The sequence below is a fragment of the Capsicum annuum genome, chromosome 12 (genome assembly GCF_002878395.1).
Source record: "Capsicum annuum cultivar UCD-10X-F1 chromosome 12, UCD10Xv1.1, whole genome shotgun sequence".
Classification (NCBI taxonomy): Eukaryota; Viridiplantae; Streptophyta; class Magnoliopsida; order Solanales; family Solanaceae; genus Capsicum; species Capsicum annuum.
The window spans coordinates 224,027,356-224,039,730 of NC_061122.1; the positions used below are offsets into that span (position 1 = coordinate 224,027,356).

The window sequence follows — 12,375 nt, forward strand, 5'->3', positions numbered from 1 at the left end:
AAAAGCATTCAATTATATTGGACAATCACATGTATAATCATGTATAAGTTTCCAATTATGGAAAGTCCCTGCACAACCACAGGTCCATTGAAAATGGTATTAGTGTTTTCCATAGAAATTTTTCCTTTAAGTTTAATTATATAATTAGATTTTTACCTAAGGTAAGTTATTAAAATTATTATTTTAATCAAAGTAAAAAAGATTTATTGATAATTCTATATAAAGGGTAGTGGAAAGATTCCATAACACAATTTTTTATTCATGAAAAAGTTTCCCTTTTTCCTAATTATTTTTTTAAATACCTATTTTACCCTTACACTATTAATTTTGATTTTGCTTTACCTCTTTAAAATTATTATATTTTTTATTTTTAATATATATAATAAATTTTTGTAAATAAAAAAAAATATTTTCTAGACAAAAAAAGTAAGAAACATATATTAAGTATATAAGTTAGTGATGTTCTAAATGAAATAAATGATCACGATATGGATATTTATTTATTAATAATAATTAAAACTGTAATATCTATTTAGACTAGTGAAAATAATAAATAAAAATAATTTTATAAACATATTCCAAGGCATGTAATATAATAATATATAACAAAAATTGAGATATATTTTATACAAAATTAATTCAAAAGTTTACTTATATTATAAATATATATTCCTTCTGTTCACTTTTACTTGTCACTATTTTACTTTTGGAGGTCAACTTGTATTAATTTTGACCAACATTTTAAGATGTATAATTCAATATTTAAATTTAAAATTTAGATGATCATAAAATATATGAAAAATTCTATAAGTTGCAATCCTTCTTCATATTAATAAAATGAAAAAATGTATCTTAAAATATGTATCAAAATTTATGTAGGTTGACCTGGAAAAACGAAAAATGACATGTAAAAAAGAACCTAGGGAGTATATAGAAACCCATGTGCATGTATGTATATATATATATATATATTTATTTATTTATTTATTTATTACACATGCACACACTTGATGCATGTAAAATAAGAGATAAGGTACAAGGTACCCTTAAACTCTATCTGAAGTTGTTATGAAAAACTTTAAGGGGGACCTATTATCACCTAAACTCATTTTTTACTGATCTAACCGTCAAGTATCAAAATATTTTTGTACTTCTTTTGGGAGAGACGAAAAATACTTGTGCGTTATATCAATAAAATAACAATTATAAAAAATAACATTAGCTTTTGTGACAAGTTCATTAAAAAGGTTAAACTAAAATATTCAAATAAAAATATATAAATACTTGACTAAAATAAATAATGTATACTATAAGAAGATATTGCTAATGGCAGGTTTAAAATAGACATTGACAGGGTAAAAGGGGGGAGAATGCCTATTATTCAAAGAAGAGGAGGGAGTTTAATTTTTAAAGTAAACTTGAGGGGAGCTTTAACTAAATTTGTTTTTGGAGTTTTTTAAAGTCATTTAGTTAACAAATTATGCATAAAAAGTAATAAAAATCTCAAAAAAAATAAGAAAAAAATTAATAGAAATAAAGGTCATAAAGAGGTGCCACATCACCATTTCTATAACTTTATATATATATATATATATATATATATATATATATATATATATATATATATTGATTCATCAATAAACAATTATTGTTAATTATTCTCAAATATATTGTTTTTCATGTCTAGACAACTTCTTATTATTATTATTATTACTTATTGACCCATAATATTGCTATACAATTTATTACTATCATGTTTATTATTAGAAACTATTTAGCTTAATACAGATGGTAGATGAATGTTTGGTCTATCGAAAATAATTTCTCTTTCTAAGATAGTGATAAGGTATGTATTTTATCCTCCATAGACTCTACATATGAGATTATATTAAAATTCTCTTGAAATTCATGAAGGCATAACTATTGAATCATAATTTTTGTAAGTTAGTCTAAGGTCTATTGACTCTACATATGAGATTATATTGAAAATTATCTTGAGATTGAAGGCATAACTATTGAATCAAATTTTTTATAAGTTAGTCGAGGGTTCGTTGACTCTACATATGAGATTATATTGAAAATTATCTTGAGATTAATGACATACTAATAAATGATAATTTTTGAAAGTTAGCCGAGAGTCTATCGAAAACAGTTTCTCTACCCTACAAAAATAGTCATAAGGTATCTATTCCATTCTTCACAGACTCCATAGTTAGACGAGGGTCTATCGAAAATAGTTTCTCTACTCTACAAAGATAGTGATAAGGTATATCTATTCTATTTCCACGTATGAGGTTATATTGAAAATTATCTTGAGATTGGAAATATAAAAAATAAAATCATATTTTTTATAAGTTAGTGGAGGATTTATCGAAAATATTCTACTCAACAAAGGCAGTGATAAGGTATGTATTCTATGTGTTACAGACTATACATATGAGATTACATTAAAAATTATCTTCAGATTGAAAACATAACTATTGAACCATAATTTTTGTAAGTCTATTATGTATTTTTTTCTCCAGTGATTTTTCAAATAGTAATTATAGTACCGTGTTCAATATCTATATCAACAATAATATTTATTAAAAATAATCATTTAGTTATTTCCTAATATTTATAAATAGTCATGTCATTTATTTGTTTTCTAATATTTAAGAACAATCATTTATGCAATAACTAACATAAGAAATAATTACTTAATAATTTTCATAATATTAAGACTTTAAAATCAACAACAAGCATTTACTGTTTTTTTAAATAATTTTTATAAATAATTTTATTAATTGATGTTAGACACACGTGAAAATACATATACTAAATTAGTACCATATTAAAAGTGTAAAGAGTGTGAAATATTGTTTGAATTTCTTGTCCTTTATTAAAAACCTTTGTAATAGATAAAAATTATCTTTTTTAGATGTTTCCTTCAATTTTTAATTAATTATTAAAAAATTATAGAGTCCTAAAATATATACTAATAATTAAGCAGTCCTAAAATATTTTTTTATGTTATTGAATAAAGGAAAGTAAAAGCCATTTAAGAAGAGAAAATATGTAAAATTAATTTTTCCTTTTTACTGAAAAAGTATTCTCCTTTCGTATATATATTTTCAAAGGTTTTTGGGTTAATGAAAATATGGTGTAATGTTTTATTTTGGTCCATTAGTGACATCTAGGTTTTGAGGAAGGTCGCCTTTTTTAAGAGAAAAAATAAAGATCTAATATTTATGGAAGAACGTATATTTTAATGTAATTGTATAATATTATACTATTTGATCCAACTCATATTTGTGTATACATATATCTTTTAGATAAGACTGGCCAATGGTGTTCACGCTTTAGATAAAAAAAAATGATCCAAATCTAATCGATTAAATAAATTGAGTTTTATTTGATTTGATTTTGTATTTTTAAAAATCAATAATAGTTGAACTGATTTTGATTTTGTTCAAAAAAGTCGAACAAATACTCAAATTTTAATTTTAAATAATCAAAGGCTACACATGCATTTAAACTAGTGTGTGTGTATATATATATAATATTAAAAATGTGAAGACCTTCAGAAAAATGATTTAAATTTTTTGCCCTTCATTAAAAGATCCTTCTTTAGATAAAATTGTCTTATCACTATTTTCTTCAATTTATTATTTAATTATTTTTATTTTAATAACTAGACTCCTAAAATATATGGAACGAGAATCAATTAATATTTTTTTTGTACTGATATACTAGAAAAAATTCTCTTAAAATAGGATAGAAAAATACTCCTAAAATAGGACTCTATTAAGGAAATACTTTTATAAATATTGAGATGTATGTTAAACTAAAGAAGAAACCGATTTACTTATTGAAAAATTATGATTGATACTCATATAACTTGATTCGGTTGCATGTCTAGTTGGTGGATGCTTAATTTTCTAACTCTCAATTTCTTCATTGTTTTTGTCGACATAATAGAATTCAATGTGTGTGTGTGTATATATATATATATATATATATATCTTCTTTGTTTTCATTCAAGTCATTCTTTAGGATTAAATTTTTTGCTTAGACAAGAATTATTTTTATCAAAATTGAAGTTTTGTGATCACTATTATATTATTTTATTTTAGTTTACAGGTCGTAGATGAGTTTACAGATGATAGATGAATGTTAGTCGGCTTTGAAAATTTTTTAGATAAAGGTTAGGTTTAGTTGTATTGCATTTATATCTCTATTTTGAGAATATTTTTGTGTAAAGGTTAAGTTTAGTTGTATTATTTTGATATTCTATTATCTTATTATTTTGTTATAGTTTATAGGTTGTAGATGAATGTCGATCGACTTAACAAAATTTTTGGTGAAGGTTAGATTTAATTAAGTAAATTCTCCAAAAGATGTTGCAAACAAATATTGTAACTTTTGAACTCCATATGTATGTATGTATGTGTGTATGTATGTATGTATGTATGTATGTATGTATGTATGTATATCCATGCGAGTTTGCGAAAGAGGAAAGAGTAAATTCATAATTACCCCCTGATGTTGGCCGAGATTTTCAAAGAGATACCTAAACTTTGAATTCGACCTATTACCCCACGATTCTTCTTTATTTCGTTGCAAACACACCAATTTTCGCTGAATCTCAGTCACAACATAGAGAGTGAACACACGCACCAATCAGGTGCTGCCACGTGTTAAATACGTTTAATTTCATATATTTTTTATTTTTTTTAATAAAATTTTCCTTTTTATTTAATTTATCACCCCACTTCACCCCATCCCACCACCTCTTCCCCTACTCCACACCCATCCAACAATTGCCCTACCCCCTCCCCGCATCCAATAGCTCCCCTCTACCCACCCTCATTCATCACCCCCACCCCCGCCCCAATACAACACCCTCACCCCATCAGCATCTCCCCCTAATACTTCAAAGTGAAAGTTTAGGTGTCTTTTTGCAAATCTCGGATAAGATCAGGGGGTACTTATGTATTTACTCAGGAGGAAAAAAAAATTAGGTTCGCAACTGCATATATATATATATCCTAGTATGATTCTTTTGTATGTTAGAATCTTGCTGGGTGTTTTCCACCGTTGGAGCACTAGAAAGAGCCTATAAAATTGCTACAGTACAAATGGTTGAACTTATGAAGAAGAGTTTCTTGATTGCATCACCAACAACCGGGGTTGTCGTGGAGGTTTCATGACCAATGCATTTTAATTCATCATACAAAATGGTGGAATTTCATCCAATACCAAAGTCAACAATACACATGCAGAAGTCAAGAGGTGGCACCAACAGTACAAATTAGCAGTTATCAAGTTGTGCTTGAAAGTGAAACAGTATTGTTACAATAGTCGTTACTAAGCAACCCGTGTCAATCACAATTGCTGCTAGCCAAGAGTTCCGATTATACGAAGGAGGAACTTATCATGGAAGCAGTGCGAATGAAATTAACCATGCTGTTACGGCTACAGGGTATGGAACTGATGAGCAGGGTCACACGTATTGACTGTTGAAGAATTTGTGGGGAACATGGGGTGAAAATGGATTTGTGAAAATGATAAGAGATACTAGGAATCCTGGAGGACATTGTGACATCACCAAGTTCTCTTCTTATCCAATTATATGTTATGAGATGGGTCCCTAAGAAAGTGTTCTATGTTTTAATTTCTTATATTTTGTATTAAGCAATGAAAGAAAACAGTGGTCGTGTCCATGCAAAAGATTTTTGCATGTATTATCTTAGTCTTTTGAATTTGAACTTCGTGGAATTAGAAAAAATCATATACCTGAGACTTAATATTGTCTTTGTGATCAACAACTAATTACCTATTTTAAATTTATAATTTTCCCGTTACTTTTATTATATATGGGGGATAGTCTGTATGTGTCTTTCATCGATATGTTCAAGACTCACTTGATCATCTATCTTCGAGGGATCTACTTCTTCATTGACCTAGTATAATCTAGCATTTTAGAAAAAATTATGCTTGCTGGTGCATATTTAATAATGAATAAAACTCTAATTTTATTGCATTTAGATCAAGAAGTGTCTATCATTGATAATTTTTTCATCTACAACTCTAATTTCTTTTGTAGCCAATAATTGCATTATTTAACTGCAAAATTTATATAGTCGCCCTTTGAAAATTATATTTTCGACAAAAATTGTTTGTGACAAAAGTTCTTTGTGAGTAATTTTTTAAAATTATTTTGTAATCACTTGATAGTTTGTATATGTATGTGGTTGTATACTTGTGGATTGGTCGATCAACTACATCTTAATCTCTGACCAATATTAGTTTGTTATAGGAATCTCTGTATATGACTTACACTGTGATAATGGGAATAGTTTCTTCTCTATATCATTGTCTCATTAATGAGCATGGATTAATTAATAGCCAAGCATATCTTTTTTTTTTTTTTTGTTCTTGTCGAGTTTATTTTGATCCAATAATAAATTATCTGATTCATGTTTATTTCAATTCAATAGAAAATTATTTCTCTTTTAAGAATTTTGTTCTTTTAAGATTTGTCTAAAATTTTTACTAAAACTTGATTTGTAAATTAGTAAAAGGGACGACCCGGTTCATACCTACTCCGTAGGTGTCGGGGAGGGGGGACCACTCCGGGCCTGACCTATGCGCCCTCACCCCAGCTTCGCTGGAGGGGCGTTTCGAACCCCCGACTCTGGCACACCACGGTAAGCAAGCTTACCACTGAGCCAAGGCCATCCCTCAGATTTGTAAATTAGTGATGATCAGAATTTAATTTTGTGTGGAAAAGTGAATAATGCGAACATAATGTTTATGTTATTAATAATGATATTCAGAATATACTAATTGCTAAAATGTTTATTGTAGCATTAGTTTTCTAATGAAGTAAAATAATTTTTGTTGTTTTATTGTTTTACTGATTTAGCTACTCTAGGCAATTAGTTAAGTTGAGTAGTTATGCAAGTTGTTAGGAGTAGTTATTAGACGGTTCTAGAAGATCATGTGTGACTCATATGAGTTTATAAATACCAAGCATAGTAGTCACATTATGTAACTTTTCATCTGATCAATAAAGCTAACTTCTGCTCTTTCAACACAATAACAAAAATATAGTTTTTCTTCCTCTTTAGTGTAGTCAGTTTCTGTCCCTACCGAGTCGACTCAGATGATTTGTAACATGGTATCAGAGCTTTCGATCACATGGGTTTCGAAGAGACATTGATAGAGTTTAGATCTCTATTTTGGAGAGATTCTCAATCTCTGTTACTAGCTGAATATTTGAGTAGTTGCAGAGAAAGTTTCGATTTCCGTTTTCAGTTGTTTTGTAACAACCCGGGACTACCCCTAGTCGTCACACGGTGCTTATAGTCCCGAAGGACCACAAGCTAGCCCATGAGCTAGTACCTGCTGTGAGCGCTGCATAGTAATATCATAGTTGTGGAAAGATAACTGATATTGTCATAAGATTTTAGTAACTGAATTCAAAACTGAAATATGAGTCTATAGAAATAACTGATTGAATCTGATAAAATACTGATAAACTGGATAACTAATTGCAATATCTGAATAATGAATAACTGAATCTAATATCTGAAAAGCCTCTAAATCTAAAAGACTGTGAGTTGATGGGACAGGCCCCAACTAACTACTAAAACTAAGATATTGAAATAAACATAACTGGTCCTCGGAATATGAGGACTCACCACTGCTACAGCTAAGGATCTGATAACTTTAATCGCGAGCCTGGAACTGAGCGTCAGCACCTATGATATAATACATCATAGCACAAAAGAAAGGTATGCGACCAGTACTTTGAATGTACTGGTATGCTAAATGAGGTAGGCTGACATGCAAGGTTTCATGAATAGAAAAATAAACTATTTGAATATACATGTAAAGCATGGAATACTGAATAGAGAATAGGAAATCTGTAGACATTGGAGCTATGTGAAGCATGTAAATACTGTGTATGCAAAAGAGTCTGTAAATACTAAAAATACATGAAAATCTATAGACACTGAGGATGCATGACCAAGCATATAACATGGACTGAGTAAATTTTGTAAACTGAAATACTGTAGTAACTGATATTTGTATACTTTGGTCAAACAATTGAAACTGAATAACTGAACTAGGACTGTAATTGAGACTGTGGGAGGTATCATTTAACTGACATGCCCCAATCTAAGCTAATCGGGGTCCAACCTGTAACCCCAGTTGGAAGGGTGTTAATATCATGCCACGAGTACCAACACTGGCTGTGTGGATCTACTCAACTGATCTATTATCCAAAGGACTAAGGGTGTCAAGCCTGAACTGATGGGTGACCCCTGTGAGATAGTCAAGCCTAATCTGACGGGTGACTTCTCATATCCTACGCTGGCTACGTAGTTCTGCAGTATAGGGATTGCTACTAATGACTCTGTCTATCTAACAGAGAAGCCTCCATCCCTACACTCAGTCGATGCTAAATCCAACTCCCAACTAAAAGACACTAAAATATTAGACTTTTCGGAGTTTAACTGACTGATAACTGACTATTCTGATAATGCTTATTGTATATTTTGAAGACTATTCTGTAATTTACTGAGACTAGACTAAATAAACAACTATGGTTTTTCAGGTATTCAATATCCCCAGGACTCAAAAACAATAATAGTAAAATAACACTAAAGCTTGGGGGACAAAGCATGAAGGTTTTTATTAAATCAATCACTCTTGTAGGCATTTTATCAAACACTTGTGGTTCATGGTTTAAAACAATCATAGGAATGTCATGAAACTTATAGAAATAGGATGAATTGAACCTAATAGTATAAATCATGGTTTAATTAAATAAATAATAATATTAAAGCATGGAGAATTTAATAATAACAATAATTTTATGGTAACATGGTATAAAATCAATAGTACATGGAGATTCATGGATGAAATCATAATTTAAAACATAATAACTTGAAAAGATTATAACTTGGTGATTAAAATGGATTACTTGGGCTCCATGGATGAAAGAAATCCATGGATGAACATCTAACATACCTGGGATAATGAATTTCTTGAAGTTTTGGGTGAGTTCTTGTGGATTGACCTTGAATTTGAGAGCTAGGGTTCTTGTTCTTGAAAAGGGGATCTTTGATTGTGAGAAGAATTAAAATAATAATGACTACTTAGGGTGTTTAGGGGTTAAATTTTATTTTTTAGGTTAATTAGGGACGTGGAAAAAAACCAAAATACCCCTGAACGAATTTAAAAATGAAAGCTAAAAGCTGAAGATCCCCATTTTTGGCCTTGGCGCGACGCGCCACTATTGCCCCAAGCCACTAGAAAAGGGACAATTGGGACCTGGAAAAACACCGCGATGTAGAGCTATCGCGACAAGTCTTTGAAATGCAAATTTTAACCACCTCCATGATGTGCCAACATCGTGGAAGCCCACTGAAAATTGCCAAACGAGAAATTAGCCTGCTTCGTGATGCGCCATGATCGCGGAGTATCACTGGAAACTGACAATTGCTATTTACACTGACTCCGTGATGCACTGATGACTAAAATGATGGTGTCTAACGACTGAAATTAAAAATTGCCATAATTTCTTACCCAGTTATCGAATTTGGGAAAATTTTATATCGTTGGAAAGCTAATTGAATTTCCTTGCAATGACAGGCTCTAAACTGAAAAATAATGAGTATTTTGATAATTTTATATACAAATACTCATGTATTGGGACTTAGATTATTCTTGGGAAATACTAGGTGTTACAATATCTTCCCCTTGGGATTATTCATCCTAGAATTAAACCAGTTAAGCTGAGGAAAACTGCTGGACTGAGCTTACACACTGAACATGCATATTTGATGCATAAAATGCATGACTGAACTGATTTGTAAATGCATAACTGACATGACCATGATGTGCAACTGAAATTAAGTATGATGGAGAGAAATCTTAAGAAGATTGGTACCTTATACTGAATCTAGATTTGCGGAGAAAAAATAAGAGTACTTGGTCCGCATATTTGCTTCTGCTTTCTAAGTGGATCCCTCAACGGGATGATTCCGCTAAAGAACTTTGACTAGTGGAACTTCTCTGTTCCTTAGTCTATGAACTTGATGAGCAAGAATTTCGACTGTAACTTCTTCATAGGAAAGACTGTTTTCAACACCTATGCTTTCTAAGGGAACAACTACCGCTGGATCACCAATACACTTTTTCAACAACGACACATAGAACACTAGGTGTGCTGAAGCTAGATCTGAAGGAAACTCAAGCTTGTAAGCTACCTTTTCGGAATGACTAAGAACTTTGAAGGGACCTACATATCGGGGATTGAGTTTCCCCTTCTTGCTGAATCTCTTCACTCCCTTCATGGGAGAGTTTTTCAAGTACACAAAATCACTGACCTCAAACTTGAGATCCTTTCTCCTTAAATCTGCATATGATTTCTATCAGCTCTGGGATATTTTAATCCTTTCTCTGATCAACTGAACTTCTCTAACACATCAAACACCAAGTTAGGCCCTACTACTGCTGCCTCACCTACTTCAAACCAGCCAATTAAAGATATACATCTCCTACCATATAGAGCTTTAAATGGAGCCATCCGGATACTGGAATGATAGCTATTATTGTATGCGAATTTAATCAAAGGAAAGTGGTCATCCCAACTACCTTTAAAATCAACTATGCATGCTTTAGCATATCTTCAAAAGTCTGGATGGTCCTTTCTGCTTGACCGTCTGTTTGAGGGTGGAAGGCTATACTGAGTGGACTTGGGTACCAAAACCCTTTTGAAATTCTTTCTAGAAGTAAAAGGTAAATAGGGTACCTCTATCTAATATGATAGATAATGGAACACCGTGCAACCTAACCAACTCTCTGAGATAGAGTTTGGCATAGTTCTCGGCTATATAAGAGGTATGGACTAGAAAGAAATGAGCTAATTTGGTCATTCTGTTTACGATGAACCAAACTAAATTATGCTGATAATGGGTACGAGGCAAACCTGTCACAAAATCCATGTTCACTTCCTCCCATTTCTATGTGGGAATACTGAACTCCTGCATGGACCCACTAGGCTTCTGGTGCTCAATATTAACTAGCTGACATGTAGAGCACTTAGCTACAAACTCTGCAATATCTCTCTTTATCCCACTCTACCAATAGATCTCCCGTAAATCATGGTATATCTTAGTGGCCCCTTGGTGAATAGAGTAATGTGCACCGTGCACTTCTGCAAGAATTTCTTGCCTTAAATCATCTACACCAGGAACACATATTCTACCCTGACAATGCAAAACACCATCTCCCCTTTAGGAGAAAACCTCTTCTTTTTGATCTCTGACTGATTCTTTCAACTTAACTAGACTGGGATCTCTATCCTTGTTTTCCTCCACCTCGGAAACTAGAGATGATTCTGAGCTACTCTGTACCCATACACTACCTTCTGCTGAATCGAGTAAGCGGACACCTAGTCGGGCAAGCTGATGAGCTTGCTGAGCTAACTTCTTCTTACCATCCTCAACATGAGCTACACTACCCATAGATAATCTGCTGAGAGCATCAACCACTATATTGGCCTTTCCTGGGTGATACAAAAGACTCATGTAGTAGTTTTTCAATAACTCTAACCACCTTCTCTGATGCAAGTTCAAATCTTTATGAGAGAAGACATACTGGAGGCTCTTGTGATCTATGAACACATCTACATACTCCCTATATAAGTAATGCCTCCAAATCTTTAAGGCAAATACTACTGCTACTAGCTCAAGATCATGAGTAGGTTATTTCTTCTCATGAAGTTTAAGTTGTCTAGAGGCATAGGCTATGACGTTACCTCTCTGCATGAGGACACAACCCAAACCTACTCTGGATGTATCATAGTACACAATAAATCCACCTGAACCGTCTGGTAGAGTAAGAACTGGGGCTGAGGTGAGTTGAGTCTTCAACTCCTGAAAACTCTACTCGCAGGAATCTGACCACTGAAATGTAACTTTCTTCTGAGACAATTTGGACATGGGGGATGCAATAGAAGAAAATCCTTCAACAAACCGACGGTAATATCCAGCTAAACCGAAGAAACTCCTGATTTCTAATGGAGAGATGGGTCTAGGCCAGTTTCTTACCGCCTTGATCTTTTGAGGATTAACTCTAACACCATCACCAAAAATAATATGGCCAAGGAAAAATACTGATCTTAGCCAGAATTCACACTTACTGAATTTAGCGAACAACTGGTGATCTCTAAGAGTCTGAAGCACTATTTTGAGGTGGTCTGCATGATCATTTTTTCTATGGGAGTAAACAAGAATGTCATCAATGAAGACTATGATGAATATGTCCAAGTATTGATTAAACACTAGGTTCATCAAGTCCATGAAGGATGCTGTG

At 32.0% G+C, this 12,375-nt stretch overlaps 1 pseudogene; it reads left to right on the forward strand.

The window, feature by feature from the left end:
* The window catches only part of LOC107876716, a 73,631-nt pseudogene extending 67,995 nt beyond the window's left edge, over nt 1-5,636 (forward strand).
* Nucleotides 5,637-12,375: the final 6,739 nt, after the last annotated feature.